The sequence below is a fragment of the Amblyraja radiata genome, chromosome 21 (genome assembly GCF_010909765.2).
Source record: "Amblyraja radiata isolate CabotCenter1 chromosome 21, sAmbRad1.1.pri, whole genome shotgun sequence".
NCBI lineage: Eukaryota > Metazoa > Chordata > Chondrichthyes > Rajiformes > Rajidae > Amblyraja > Amblyraja radiata.
The window spans coordinates 32,535,191-32,551,564 of record NC_045976.1 but is presented as its reverse complement, the minus strand read 5'-3'; the positions used below and the strand labels follow the sequence as shown (position 1 = coordinate 32,551,564).

The window sequence follows — 16,374 nt, the reverse complement described above, 5'->3', positions numbered from 1 at the left end:
ATAGAGAGTGTGTGTGTGTGTGTGTGTGTGTGTGTGTGTGTGTGTGTGTGTGTGTGTGCGTGTGTGTGTGTGTGTGTGTGTGTGGCGCGGCCTTTTTTCCTTTTCTGCACAGATATTCCAGCTGATAAATTAAAACTGGTGTTAGCTGCTGAAATGCACACCACACACACAAACACATACACACGCACACACCCCTCAGTCACTCACGCAGCATGTATCTTATTCTCCCTCCTCCACACAAACCCCACCTCTAGCCTCTTTTCTCTCCCATCTACATCGGCTCTTGCATTAAACATGATTGGGAGGGAGATCAGGGGTTGCTGGGAAGAAATCAAGCTAGTGCTGATCTAACATTCCCGTTGACGTTTCTCACATAAGCCAGCAGCTGGGTATTAATTATACGCAAAGGAACTTCCATGGGATCTAGGGGACACTGATACACACTTGCTGCTGGAGGGAAAAAATAATGTGGTTCTTGTCTGCTGTAAGCATAAGTGAGTGTGAACAATTAGCAAGTTAGCAGCAGAAATCTGGATAGATTTTGCCAACAAATGCCAACCGTGAGATTTATATCACTTTATATTTAATATCAATATTTGCTTCAGAAATGAGACTGAAATAAATTAATTGTGCATCTCAAAATATAACATTCAACAAATAAGAGTTGAAATAACAAACAAGCACCCTGATCCCCTTAAAGATATTCAGCAAATTATTTTTATTCACTGAGTAAATCACATAGCTTCCTTCACAAACAATAATATAAATAAATAAAAATGTTAACATATAAATTACTAAGCAACATATAATTGTCCTTTTTATAAGCATAAGTTTATCCTAAAAATTATTAACAAATATCACCTTGGTTCTAGTTGTAATACTTTCAAGAAATTATCTGTTTGAAAGTTCAGACTTACTTTCTTGAGTACTGAGGAAGCATGCATCGTCAGAATCTTTACTTTGAGCTAATTACTTTGAGCTAACTGTGGATTGTCTAATATTTCATATTGATGTAAAAGATTAAATATCATTATTTCTAAAGTGTGCACATTGACATACTAGTCAATATGTATCCCTCAACCAATACTTAAAATATATTACAGTCATTATTTCATTGTTTTTTGTGGGATCTTACTTCTTTAAATGCTACAATCTTCACTGGACAAGATATATTCATGATCTTCCTATAAATCTCATTGTAGCCCTTGCCCTTTAAAAAAATCTGCACTCTTCTCTGTAGCACGCATGCATGGTATAATTGCATTCATGTATGGTATGATATTTCTGGACAACATGCAAATAAAAAGGTTTTCATTGTATCTTGGTACACATAACAAAAATACACCAATACCAATACAATTTGGAATGCAACAGGCGTCAAAGATTTTAACATTTGTAAATATTCAGAAAGCAATTACATGAATGCATTTGTTTATCCTTGCGATACAATAAGCAACCATGTTTAATATTAGAGGTTTCCAATGAGGGACGTGAAATAAATTGAAGTATTGAGATATATAGTTTACATTTGTGCAGTATATCAGTACATTTTTCAATCATTTATTGGCATTATGTAGGTATCACATAAGCCAACATTTATTGTAGGCTAGTAAACAGGGCAGCTAAGACACAGCTGCAATCACCTATAGGCCAGATTCAGCAATAATGGTAGATTTCAGTCATGGTAGGGCATAAGTGAACCAGATGGACTTTGTGACAATCTAATACTCATGGGTTTCTGGTTACCATTACCAATACAACCTTTCAAATCCTGATTTATCCATCATAAATTAAATTCCACTATTGTTCCCAGATTAATTGCTCAGATCTCTGAATATTAGTCCAGTAACATACCCACCACAATGAAAGGTGCTACAGTTTAGTTTAGTTTATCATTATCATGTATACCAAGGTGCAGTGAAAAAGCTTTTTGTCGTGTGCTATCCAGTCAAAGATGCCGTCCACATTGACAAAGCTTAAAGGGTACGCCGAAGTCTGATAAAAGATAGTTTGTAGGTTACGATGAGAACAGTTTCTTCCCAACTGTTATCAGGCAACTGCACCATCCTACTGTAACTAGAGAGCAGTCCTGACCCATCTACCTCATTGGTGACCCTCGGACTATCTTTGTTTGGACTTTACTGGCTTTATCTTGCATTAAACGTTATTCCCCTATCATATATCTGTATACCATGAATGGTTTGATTGTAATCATGTATTGTCTTTCTGCTGACTTGTTAGCAACAAAAAACTTTTCACTGTACTGCCGTACACGTGACAATAAACTAAAACTGAGAAGATGGGAGGTCAGCTGTAGCTGGAGAGAGGATGGTTCAATTGCTGGGAAGAAACTGTCCCTGAATCTGAAATATACATTTTCAAACTCTGTACCTCTTGCCTGATGGGAGAGGGGAGAAATGGGAGCGACCAGGTGAGACTGGTTTTTGATTATGACGGTGGCCTTGTCGAGGCAGCGTCAATGGAAGGGAGGTTGGTTTGCGTGATGGTTTGGGCTATATCCACAACTCTCTGCAATTTCTTGCGGTCTTGGATGGATCTGTTCCCAAACCATACTATGATGTATCCCGATAAAATGCATTCCATGGTGCATCTGTAGAAGTTGTTGAGAGTTATTGTGGACATGCCAAACTTCCTAATCCTTCCAAGGAAGTAGAGGTGTTGGTGTGCTTTCTTAGGTTCGAGATGGCATATCCCTCCATTCTTGCATGTGCGACAGTGACCCTGGGAAAAGCACACTCGAGTCTGACGAGTCAGATGTCATTGTCCTGTTGGCCTTCTGCTCAAAGCGAGAAGATTGCGGTATTACAGTGAGATGATTGCAGTATTACAGTGGGTGTGAACGAACGGGGTGTGGATATGTTAGACTATATTAAGTGGTATTCTAAATATCAGAGTGTCAGTAAAGTGTCTATCTGTGCCTATCGCATTACAAGAGACGGCTAAGTCAGAGAACATTATTATGAGTGGTTGGGTATTCGGTGTTGGACTGAAATGTATAAATTATAAGGTGATCTAGGATAAACACAAGGTGAAGTATATATTAAAGAGTTAGTGAGGTTGTGTGGTGTATCGGTATATAATGGGAGAGATAATTAAAATTATATAGAATACTAGACTAAGTGGAACTTAGGTTAAATTCCACTATTAAATTTAATTGTTTACTGTTCCAAACTAGGGTATCAGAGATGTCCTCATTCTTTAGGGAACGGGGGTTCCCCTCTTCTACTGTAGATGAGGCTCTCACCAGGGTCTCTTCTATACCCCGTAACTCTGCTCTCACTCCCCATCCCCCCACTCGTAACAAGGGCAGAGCCCCCCTTGTCCTCACCTTCCACCCTACCAGCTGTCACTTACAACAAATAATCCTCCGACATTTTCGCCACCTCCAACGTGATCCCACCACTAGCCACATCTTCCCATCTCCTCCCCTTTCGGCTTCCCTCCGTAACTCCCTGGTCAATTTGTCCCTTCCCACCCGAACCACCCCCTCTCCTGGCACTTTCCCTTGCAAACGCAGGAAATGCTAAACTTGTTGCTTTACCTCCCCCCTTGACTCCATCCAAGGACCCAAGCAGTCTTTCCAGGTGCGGCAGAAATTCACCTGCACCTCCTCCAACCTCATCTATTGCATCCGCTGCTCTACATCGGTGAGACCAAGCGTAGGCTTGGCGATCGCTTCGCCCAACACCTCCGCTCGGTCCGCAATAACCAACCTGATCTCCCGGTGGCTCAGCACTTCAACTCCCCCACCCATTCCGAATCCGACCTTTCTATCCTGCGCCTCCTCCATGGCCAGAGTGAGGCCCACTGTAAATTGGAGGGGCAGCACCTCATATTTTGCTTGAATAGTTTACACCCCAGCGGCATGAACATAGTCCCTGCTTTCTCCTTCTTTCCCCTCCCCTTCCCAGCTCTCCCACAACCCACTGTCTCCACCTCTTTCTTTCTTCTTCCCAACCCCCCCCCCCACATCAGTCTGAATAAGGGTCTCGACCCGAAATGGCGCCTATTTCCTTCGCTCCATAGATGCTGCCTCACCCGCTGAGTTTCTCCAGCATTTTTGTCTACCTTCTACTTTATATTGGTATTCCCCAAGGAGAAGGAGAATAATGAGATCAGCATAAGATGGCATTAGATTGTAGGGCATGCTGATATCAAGGAGGAGTTATTGGGTATATTGAAGAACATTAAGTTAAGTACATTTTCAGCATCTGCTGGGAACAATCCCAGGCTATTGAGATATGAGAGAAGAATTTGCTGGAGCCTTGTCGGAGATCGCTGGATTCTCTCTAGCAACATTTGAAGTCCCAGAGGACTGAGGACCATGTTGTTTATTCATTTTTGGAAGGGCCGTAAGCCAGAAAAGTTTAAGCCAGTGAGCCTTACTGTTGGTAAATATACAGTGCCCTCCATGGTGTTAGGGACAAAGACCCATCATTTATTTATTTGCCTCTGTACTCCACAATTTGAGATTTGTATTAGAAAAATAATCACATGTGGTTAAAGTGCACATTGTAAGATTTTACTTAGGCCATTTTTATACTTTTTGGTTTCACCATGTAGAAATGACAGCTGTGTTTATACATAGTCTCTCCATTTCAGGGCACCATAATGTTTTGGACACGTAAATGAAAGTAATCATATTTAGTATTTTGTTGCATATCCTTTGCGTGCAATGACTGATTGAATTCTGCGATTCATGGACATCACCAGTTGCTGGGTGTCTTCTCTGGTGATGCTCTGCAAGACCTGTATTGCAGCCATCTTTAACTTATGCTTGTTTTGGGGGCTAGTCCCCTTCAGTTTCCTAACAGTTCCCCTAATAGTCAATCTGACTATTGACTGCTATCCCCATTTCAGGACACCATAATGTTTGGGACACATGGCTTCACAGGTGTTTGTAATTGCTCAGGTGTGTTTAATTGCCTCCTTAATGCAGATATAAGAGAGCTCTCAGCTCTCAGTCTTTCCTCCAGTCTGTTCATCACCTTTGGAAACGTTTATTGCTGTTTATCAACATGAGGACCAAAGTTGTGCCAATGAAAGTCAAAGAAGCCATTATGAGACTGAGAAACAAGAATAAAACTGTGATAGAGACATCAGCCAAACCTTAGGCTTACCAAAATCAACTGTTTGGAACATCATTAAGAAGAAAGCGAGCACTGGTGAGCAAAGGAACTGGCAGGCCAAGTAAAAGGGCTTTCTCACGGTGCGACCTGAAGCAAGACTTAACAAGAGTTTAACATCGTGGGAACCTTCTGCGATAGCAGTACGGCATTCGTGGACCACCGAGGACCTCCGTGGCGCTAACGGCAGGTAGTCGTGTAACTTTGTAAGGTTGGGAGAAAATTCAAAAATTTTTGAATTTCTCCAAGAGTGACTTGAGCAGCGTTGCAACATTGTATGAACACAGATGCCAGTGCGATATCCGTGCGATATCCGTAATGACTCTTGCGGGTACCGTGGGAACTCCTGCGAACGGTAAACCCGGAAGCTTGACAGAGGGGACATAAGGTGAGTAAAAAAGGTGGTCTCAATTTCGCCAATGGACCATGTGTCCATCGAGGACGTCCCACCTAATTGTCATTGTTTAAGAATCTTTTTCACAGTAAAAAGACTTGCAGAGATGCCTCTCAGAAAAGCGCAAAGAAAGGGGTCAAAGAAAGTCAGAAAGTTTTTAGCCATGCAGGTAAATGAGGAGGAAACTCAGCAAGAGAGACAGGTGGAGAGGCAAGAGGAGATGCCAGAGATACCACTGCCTGTGGGCTCCTTGGAGCAGGGAGAGGGTGATCAAGGTGGATTTGAGATTGCCTCCCCAGTAGCTGTTGCCTCCCCAATATCCTCAGCAGACGATAACATAAAGGTAAGATGGCAGAAGGTAAGGCCATATAACTTCAACAGGGAACAAGAGGGGGAACTGGTATAGTGGTACCAATGCAATGAGATTCTCTATGACAAATCCAGAGAGGATTATAGAAATAGGGAGAGAAAGCGCAACCTTCTTCAGCAGAGGTCCCAAATTATTCTTTAACTCATTAAAGAGCTCGGGTGAAATTCTGACAAAGTTTTTGAATGCACTTTTATCCTCTTCGCACAGCACATTAAGCAGTTGCTCATATTGTCCAAATTGAGGTCTCCGTTGAAACATGGGCTTAACCCAGTGAGACTTCCTCTTAATTCTCTTTTTAATTAATCTCACCCTTCTGCCTTCACGCAAGCGTTTTCGATGCACATGTTGCGCTAATGCATAGAGCGCGTCAATGAAAATAACAACCAGCCTGTACTCGAACCAACTTTGTATAGGCATGTCTGCAAATGAGCCAATTCTACGAACGGAGGATATTTATATAGTGTGTGAAAAAAAAGTGACATCATTTGTGCCACGTGATTAACTACACTACAGTCCACGATGTTCATTCACGATTAACGGGAAAGATCGGGAGACGGACAAGTCACTCGCACAAATGACAGAATTGCCGAGTACCGTGGGAACTCTTTATCTACCCCCCGTTATATCGTGCGGAACTCGTGCTGGACCACGACCACTTCACTCTTGTGACATCTTGCGTCAGGTCGCACCGTGAGAACCGGCCATAAGACCTCCACAGCTGATGACAGAAAAATTCCCTTTATAATAAAGAAAAATCCCTAAACACCTGTCCGACAGATCAGAAACACTCTTCAGGAGTCAGGTGCCGACTGTCTGCAGAAAACTTCATGAACATAAATACAGAGGTTACACTGCAATTTACAGTTTGGCAAGAAGCACTTAAAAGAGCAACCACAGTTCTGGAAAAAGGTCTTATGGACAGATGAGACAAAGATCAACTTATATCAGTGTGATAGCAAGAGCAAAGTATGGAGGAGAGAAGGAACTGGCCAAGATCGAAAGCAAACCACCTCATCTGTGAAACATGGTGGTGGGGGTGTTATGGCTTGACATGTATGGCTGCTGAAGGTACTGGCTCACTTATCTTCATTGATGATATAACTGCTGATGGTAGTAGCATAATGAATTCTGAAGTGTATTGACAAGAGAGTTTATTGTCATGTCCCAGATAGGACAATAAAATTCTTGCTTTGCTTCAGAACATCAGAATATGGTAGGCATGAATACAGAACAGATCAGTGTGTCCATATACCATTATAAAAATATATTCACACATGAATAAATAAACAGATAAAGTGCAAATAAACGGATAATGGGCTATTAATGTTCAGAGTTTTATTTGAGTTGAGTTTAATAGCCTGATGGCTGTGGGGAAGTAGCTATTCCTGAACCTGGACATTGCAGTCTTCAGACTCCTGTACCTGCTACCTGAATGTAGCGGGGAGATGAGTGTGTGGCCAGGATGGTGTGGGTCCTTGATGATGCTGCCAACCTTTTTGAGGCAGCGACTGCGATATATCCCCTCGATGGTAGGGAGGTCATAACCGAAGATGGACTGGGCAATGGTTACTACTTTTTGTAGTCTTTTCCGCTCCTGGGCACTCACGTTTCTGAAACAAGCCATGATGCAACCGGTCAGCATGCTCTCTACCTGTAGAAGTTAGAGAGAGAGTCCTCCTTGACATATCGACTCTGTAATCTTCTCAGGAAGTAGAGGCGCTGATGTGCTTTCTTTATAATTGCATCAGTGTTCACATCCTATCTGCTTAAGTTCAAACAAATACCTCAAAACTCACTGGCCGGCAGTTCATTCTACAGCAAGACAATGATCCCAAACATACTGCTAAAGCAACAAAGGAGTTTTTCAAAGCTAAAATATTGTCAATTCTTGTCACCCGATCTGAACCCAATTGAGCATACCTTTTATATGCTGAAGAGAAAACTGAAGGGGACTAGCCCCCAAACGAAGCATAAACTAAAGATGGCTGCAATACAGGCTTGGCAGAGCATCACCAGAGAAGACACCCAGCAACTGGTAATGTCCATGAATCGCAAACTTCAAGCAGTCATTGCATGCATTTCATTTACATGAATGTGTCCCAAACATTGGTGCTCTGAAAAGGGGGGACTATGTATAAACATGGCTGTAATTTCTAGATGGTGAAACCAAAATGTATAAAAATGGCTTTTATTAAAATCTGACCATGTGCACTTTAACCACATGTGATTTTTTTTCTATTACAAATCCCAAATTGTGGAGTATAGAGGCAAATAAATAAATGATGGGGCTTTGTCCCAAACATTATGGAGGGCACTGTACAAGTTATTGAGAACAGACTGGATGAATTTAAAGCGAGACTTACCTAGCTTAGAGAATTGAGGAACTGCTATGTGTTCTGTTTTACAGAAACATGGCTCACCCTCGCCTTACCTCACTGTGTCATTTAGGCAGAAAGATTCTCTTTGAACTGCATGGCGTCCTCGGGTGAAGTTAATGATGTTTTCTTTCTAATGAACTCCGCATGGTACTCAAATGTGCGATCCTGGTGAGCTCCTGCTCTCCAGAACTGCAATTTCTTATGAAATGTCGTCTCTACTACATGCCGCAGGAACTCACTTTGGCTATCCTAACACCAGTCTACATCGCACCCTAGGCTGATGATATGCTTGCATTTGAAGAACTACAAATCATCACAAATAGCCGTGAAATAAAGTATCCCAAGACCTTATTCAAAATACCTGGGGACTTCTATCACACCAAACTCAAGGTGCTGCCAAAATACTATCAATACATCTCTTGCCCAACCAGAGGCCGAAATACCCTCTGCTACTACTGCACAATTCCGGTGGCACTGCTACTTCCAGTGGCGCTGTTACTAGCTGCCTCCGCCCACGGTCTGGTTGTCTTTTTTTTGCGGGTGTGGGTGCGGTGCTCCCAACGCGGGCGGCGCTGACATTAACATCGCGGAGTCCTGGGACCCTTTGCCGGGGGTCGCCAGTGCGAATCTCCGCCAAGCGCGGCCTGTGGACATCGGGAGCCGTGGACTCCGGTGGAAGATGGCCGATTCAAAGGTCCAGGCCACTGAGGATGTTCTCCCGTTCGATGTTGGGGTTCCATCGTTCCTGGCTAGAGGGCCTGAACATCGGGCCTCCCGTAGCGGCGACTACGGGGTGCTCGGGAGGCCCTGACCACGGGTGAACATTGGGGAACATCAGCGAGGAGGTTGACTGGACTTTGGTACCTTCCCTCACGGTGGGGAACTTTGGACTTTGGTGCCGCTGTGGGGATGTTTGTGTTGTGGACTACTGTGTTTTGTGTTTTTTTGTATGACTGTAAGGGAAAAATAATTTTGTTGTCTCTTAATTGAAGACAATGACAATAAATTAAATCAAATCAATTATCAAAAATGCATACCACTTCATTTCAAGACTGCACTTGGTAAATCTGATTACATGGCCCCTGCTTACAAACAGAAAGCTTTGCAGTATTGGTCTGAGGAAACAGATGAGATCCTTCACAACTGCTTTGAGTTGGTGGACTGGTCCATATTGAAGAACTCTGCAGTTAACCTAGATCAATATGCCACTGCTGTCACAGACTTCATCAGCAAGTGAGTAGAAGAATGTGTACCACAGAAGACGATACGCGCGTTCCCCAACTGGAAACTATGGGTAAATCGTGAAGTCCATTCCTAGGCAAACAAGTCTGCAGCATTTAAGTCAAATAACCCTGAGCTGTACAAGAAATCCTTGCATAGCATTAAAGATGCAAAAAGGGAATTCCGGACCAACTTGGAGTCCTGAGGTAATCATATAGATGCCCTTAGATTGTGACAAAACATGTACACTCTAATGAGCTACGAAACGAAGACGAGGTAGTATTGCTGGCAACAATGGATGCCTCCCTGATGAGCTCAACGCTTTCTACGCATGCTTTGAACCGAAGGTCAATGGAGGAACATTGCCTGCCCCACCAGTCTCGGGTGTGCCTGTACCCAAGGCAGTCGAAAGATCTGCCTTTCTGATAGTGAATCCGTGGAAAGCAACTGGCCCGGATGGAGTTACTGGCCACATCCTCATGGGCCTGTCCCACTAATGTGACTTTTTAGGCAACTACAGGAGACTATCTGGTCGCCACAAGGTCGCCACATGTTTGCCGGAGGTTGCCGGGGTGTCACCTGCATGATGGTGAGTAGTTCCCGCATTCTTGTAAATAGTCGCCGCTTCATTCTGGTCGCCCCTAATTTTTCAACATGTTGAAAAGTTAGTGGCGACCAGAATTTTGACGCCATGGAGAGTAGCGAGAATTCTCGTTACATAGGTGCAGTGGTAGTGGGTTGCCAGAAGGTCGTAGGTTGTCGCCGGTGCTAACCGGTGAATTTCATTGGCTCATTGGGAAAAACAAACAAACACAGTAGTTTTCCGAACCGAGGATAACCGACCGGTAATGTTAATGTCCGCCGAGCTTCAGTCGTGTATCTCTGGCTTCTTAAAAGTTGTCTCCACTCCTTCTCCCTCCCCTTTTTAAAGGACTTATGTGACCCCGTACAGTGTGCTTTCACCGTCTTAATTACAGCACCAACCTTCCTGTTTATCGTGTGTCTGTATCACATTTGCTTTGCACTGTGTGAATTTCACTCAGACAGCGCTCCCCGCTTGCCCTGTCCCCCGCCTGCATAACTGGCTGGTGAAGGAAGTGATGTGTGTATGTGTTCCACTCTGACAGTCGCCGTTCCAGTCGCCGGTTTTTCAGTGACCTGCAACGACTTAACAGTCGCCAGCAGTCGCCTGAAAAATCGCCTAAGTGGGACAGCCATATCAGGAAGATTATGCTTATCAACTGGCAGAGATATTTACATACATCTTTAACTTCTTACTATTCTATTCTGAGATCCTCACTTTCAAGATGATCACTATTATCCTGTTGCCAAGGAAACTTATCCCGGTGTTAAAGAAAAGTAAGATACTATGACTTAATGACTACCTCCCAGCATCTCACCCCCCACTATATCCGACTTTCTGACCGATCAGTGAGCATAGGTGACATCTCCTCCAACAATAATTCTCATGTACCAGTGCCCTGCAAGAATGCATTTCAGTCCCCTGCTATACTCTCTATATACACACAACTTTGCAGCCAGATTTGGCTCTAACTCCATCTACAAGTCTGGAACGTGACACCACTGTGATGGTTTGTATCACGAGCAATGTTGAGACAGAATACAGAAAGGAGATAGAAAACCTAGTAACTAGACAACAACCTCTCCCCCAATGTCAGTGTTTTGTTACATGTCTGCTTACGAAATAGGTAAAACTAGCACATATTAGATGGAGAAAGATGGCTCCACACACACTCGTGTTGGGGTCAAAGGCAGGAATGATTTATATCCAAGGTCACTGACCTTTTTACTGAGCATGTGCGAGAGTGAGTACAGCTCATATGCATAAGTTACATGGATATTGTCACATTCTTTCCTTTTTGACATTTTGGGATTACATTTCCAACAATCCAAAACAAAGCAAACCTAAACACTTTTCATAATATTACACCGTACTAATATGGTTTAACTTAACTGAATAAAACAACTGTTCTGTCCTATTTCACAATTTCAACCATAGCCACACTTGTGACTTATTTCAATAACACAAAGTAATGTTCACACGCTTTCTTCTCATAAGCATGTAGGTACACCACAACAAAACACCTTACTTCTTGACATACTCGCTGTATCTTTCCGGCGGTCTGACAACTCTTCCTGCCCTAGTCTTTATGATGGTGTTTCTTTCAGAAGTGTCTTTCTTTTCAGTGTGTACATTCTGTGCATCACTTCTAGTTTCTTCTCTTGTGTCACTTTGTTTTTGCTTAGTTTTCTATGTGTTCTGAATTTCACGATTTACATCTTTTTCTGGTGATGCATGTTGTGTTGGTTTTTCCTGTGTCATCTGAGGTTGCACAGGTTTCTCAGTCTTCTCCGCATCTAGTGGTTTCTCTGGAGTTATGTGTGGCGGTAGTTCTCCGGTCTTCTTCAGATCCACTCAATTACGTCGGATTAGAAGTCCTGACTGTCTCGTCTTCGTATGATCTCTCATCCAGTTGTTTCTGAACTATTGCTCTCTGCCATCTGGTATCTCCTAGTTTATAGGGTTTGAGCCTTACGACATCACCTTCTTCCAGGATTGGCAGATCCTTGGCATGTTAGATGTAGATCTTTGACTGTTTTCCTTCATCTTTTTCCTCTCTTCTGTGAGTATCAGCACCACGTGGTTTGAGGTGGTTTGATGTGGTTGGAAGTGTCGTTCTTGTTCTCCTTCCATGTAGTCTTTGTGCAGGACTACTGTTCACTCCTTGCGCAGGGGTGTTGCGCAATGCCAGTATTGCCAAGTAGACATCTGTCATGGAGTGAATGGTTTTCTTCAGTACTCGCTTAGCTGCCTTGACTGCCGATTCCACCTTATCGTTAGCTTGGCTATGTCTTGGAGAAATTGTGTAGTGGTCCAATTCGCATTTCCTGGCAAATTTGGCGAACTCCTCTGACGAGAACTGTGTCCCGTTGTCACTTACCACACTGCTGGGAATATCGTATCTTGCGAAGTGGTTCTTGAGTTTCACAATGACTGTCCTGCTGCTCAGGTCGTACAGTCTGTCTATTTCGACTGGCAGGCCAAGGAAGACCTCCACAGCTGATGACAGAAAAATTCTCTCTATAATCAAGAGAAACCCCTAAATACCTGTCCGACAGATCAGAAACACTCTTCAGGAGTCAGGCAAGAACATACTAAACATGACTACTTTCATTTACATGATGTTGCAGTGTCCCAAACATTATGGTGCCCTGAAATGAGGGGACTATGTATAAACACTGCTGTAATTTCTACATGGTTTAACCAAAATGTATAAAAATGGCCTTTATTAAAATCTGACAATGTGCACTTTAGCCACATGTGTTTTTTTTCTATTACAAATCTCAAATTGTGGAGTACAGAGGCAAATAAATAAATGATGGGTCTTTTCCCCCAAACATTATGGAGGGCACTGTATTGACAGAGGAAGCAATTTTGCAGGCTTTTCATCCTACGCCGGATCACCTGAATAATTGGAACTCATGTCAGGGTTTTGTTCTTTGCATATGCAGGTATTTGGTTCTCTGCTCCTCCCTATGCAACTTCATCATCAATTAGTATGAAATCGCAAGAATATCTCCTCCTCACTGGCCATTTGCGTGGAGCACCACAAGGCTGCATGGCCAGTCCCGTTTTATATTATACTAGACCAAGTGCAGAAGACTCACTCCCTCTTAAATTTCACCTGGCCTCAACTACCTTCTGTGGCAGAGAGTTCCAGAGATTCACCACTCTCTGTGTGAAAAATGTTTTTCTCATCTCGGTCCTAAAGGATTTCCTCACTATCCTTAAGCTGTGACCCCTTGTCCTGGACTTCCCCAACATCGGGAACAATCTTCCTGCATCTAGCCTGTCCAACCCCTTAAGAATTTTGTAGGTTTCTATAAGATCCCCCCTCAATCTCCTAAATTCAAGCGATTACAAGCCGAGTCTATCCAGTCTTTCTTCATATGAAAGTCCTGACATCCCAGGAATCAGTCTGGTGAACCTTCTCTGCACTCCCTCTATGGCAATAATGTCCTTCCTCAGATTTGGAGACCAAAACTGTACGCAATACTCCAGGTGTGGTCTCACCAAGACCCTGTACAACTGCAGTAGAACCTCCCTGCTCCTATACTCAAATCCTTTTTCTATGAATGCTAACATACCATTCGCTTTCTTCACTGCCTGCTGCACCTGCATGCCTACTTTCAGTCTGAAGAAGGGTGACCTATATCCTTCGCTCCATAGATGCTGCTGCACCCGCTGAGTTTCTCCAGCATTTTTGTGTACCTGCCTACTTTCAATGACTGGTGTACCATGACACCCAGGTCTCGTTGCATCTCCCCTATGTCCTATATGATCTGTCCTATGCTCAGCACATCGATGCAATGACAAAGAAAGATCATCCACATCTTTATTACTTCAAAGGTTTGAGTAGATTTGTCATATCGCTGAATTCAACAGGTATATGTTGGAGAGTATACTGAATTGGTGCATCATGGATTGGTTCAATAATTCAAATGTCCAAGAATGAGGGAGGCTGCAGAGAAATGCCCGGACAATCACATTCCCCACCATCAAGGGGATCTACAGAAAGTACTGCATTAAGCAGACAAATAATATCATCAATAACCCACACAATCCTGGCCATATTCTCTCTTGCTGCTAACATCAGGAAGAAGATACAGGAGTCTGAGAATCGTTACCTCCAGGTTCAAAAACAGCTTCTTCCCATCAACTATCAGGCTCTTGTAACCCTAACCACAAACCTATTTCATCACCAAACTATTATGGACTTGCACAATTAAAGATGCTGTAAGTACTTTGGCTTGCACTATCATGGTCTGGTTTATCTAGAATAAGTGATAATTTATTATATATTTATTTGTCGTGTTGTTGCATTTAATGCACTGCAAGGCTGCAGCAAGTAAGAATTTCATTGTTCCAGTCCCAGTGCATGCGACAAATTAACTCTCTTAACTCGTGAGCTAAGTAACGGACAGTAGAGCATAATGATGTTTGGTTATATTTCAGACTGCAGGAAGCTAAACAGTGGCTTTCCCCAGGGATAAGTGTTGGGGCTTTTCTAATCTATATCAATGATTTAGACTCTGGGAAAGGGCAAACTACAAGTTCTAAATTTACAGATGACACAAAGCTTGTTAGTATTCTGAACTGCTAAGGGGATAGTGACTGATTGCAGCAGGATTGTAGATAGTCTGTTTGAATGGACAGAAGCACATAGCAGATGAAGCTTAAAATGGAGAAATATGAGCTGATTAATGTTGGTAGGGAGAGGCAATGTAGTTCAAAGGATACTGTTTTCAAAGTGGTCAAAAAGCAGAATGACGGGAAATTTGTGCACAATTATTGAAAGTGTCATGGCATACATAATTCATCGATGTTCTCCCTTTCAAAGCCAGCAGATAAAGCATCGAGCTCATCTGTGAGGGATGCATCACTGTCACTTGAGCAAATACTTGGTTTCACCTTCTTAAAAAGTACTGGAGTGCAAGCTTTGCCGCAGCTGCCAAATGTCCATCTACTCTTCCAGGTTAGATCAAAAGTGCCTCTTCGCTTTCCCGGTGGCCATGTCAAGGTCGTACCTGGACTTCTTTTATGGCCCTATATTGCCAGACATCTTGGTTCATCCAAAGCTTTAGATGAGGAACACTCAGATGGTCTTGATGGGAACATGATTCTCTGCACATTTCCTTTTGAAGCAGGTAATAATGGTAGAAACAAGGTCCTGCAGCTGCTGGTTTACAAAGAAGGACACAAAGTGGTGGAGTAACTCAGCGTGCCTGGAGAACATGGATGGGTAATGTTTCAGGTCGGGAGCCTTCTTCGGACTGTGAGTATTTGTTCAGGTTCTTTGCTAAGTCGATGCTCAGACTACCAAATCCAAGCTGTTGCAAAGTAATTCCCCTACCTCCCTGCACAGGTCTGTGTAATTCTCACCACTGGAGCTGTGTTCTTCAGTTGCTGCCTATACGCAGGAAGGAGCACAGCCAGGTGGTCTGACTTTCCAGGTCGATGGACGTGAATTCCCATAGATAGCACTTCATTGCAAGATGTTGCAGATCTGGGGAGCAGGAGTTGAACAGGACCACTACTTCTGAGCACTTTGAAGAGTTCACCAGGAGGCAGATGCCGCTGTCCAGGCCATGTGATGAGTCGAAGAGTCACCCATCAGGGTGAAGAGCTGAGTATGGAGATCTGAGGATAAGGCATATCTCTGTGAAACAGAGAACACTGCATTCCCAAATAAGCTGGATCCTACACTTCCTCATCAGTAGGCCACTATCAGTATGAACTAGCAATGACACTTCCTCTTTGATAACCAACAACACAGGAACACCTTCAAGGTTGTATGCCCAGTCTCTGCCTCTGCTCCCTCTAAATACATGGCAGTGCAGTGAGACACAATTCCAATACTATCTTTAGATTCGCAGACGATACCACCGTTGATGGACAAATAATGGGTAACAATGAGTCAGAGTACGGGAGGGAAATTGATAATCTAATTTAATCCTGGCAGAACAACAATCATGCTCTCAATGTCAGCAAGACTGATTATTAAAGCAGAAAGCTGTCCATATCGATGGGATGCAGTGGAGAGTGTCAATGGTTTCAAGTTCTTGGGAATCTGAAGATCTGTCTTGGACACAGCAAATCGATGCAATTACAAACAAAGCTCATAAATGCCTTTACTTCTTTAGAAAATTGCGGTGATTCAGTATGTGCACATTAGAGAGCATACTGACTGGTCACATCACAGCCTGGTTAGATAGTTTGAACGCCCAGGAACAAAGGAGGCTGCTGAAAATAATAGACATTACAAGTATTGACTTCTGCAC

At 43.2% G+C, this 16,374-nt stretch overlaps 1 protein-coding gene across 10 annotated transcripts in view; it reads right to left on the bottom strand.

Moving 5' to 3' along the window:
* shank3 (SH3 and multiple ankyrin repeat domains 3) overlaps positions 1-16,374 on the bottom strand; it is a 541,235-nt gene that overhangs the window by 204,799 nt on the left and 320,062 nt on the right. The window lies entirely within an intron of this gene.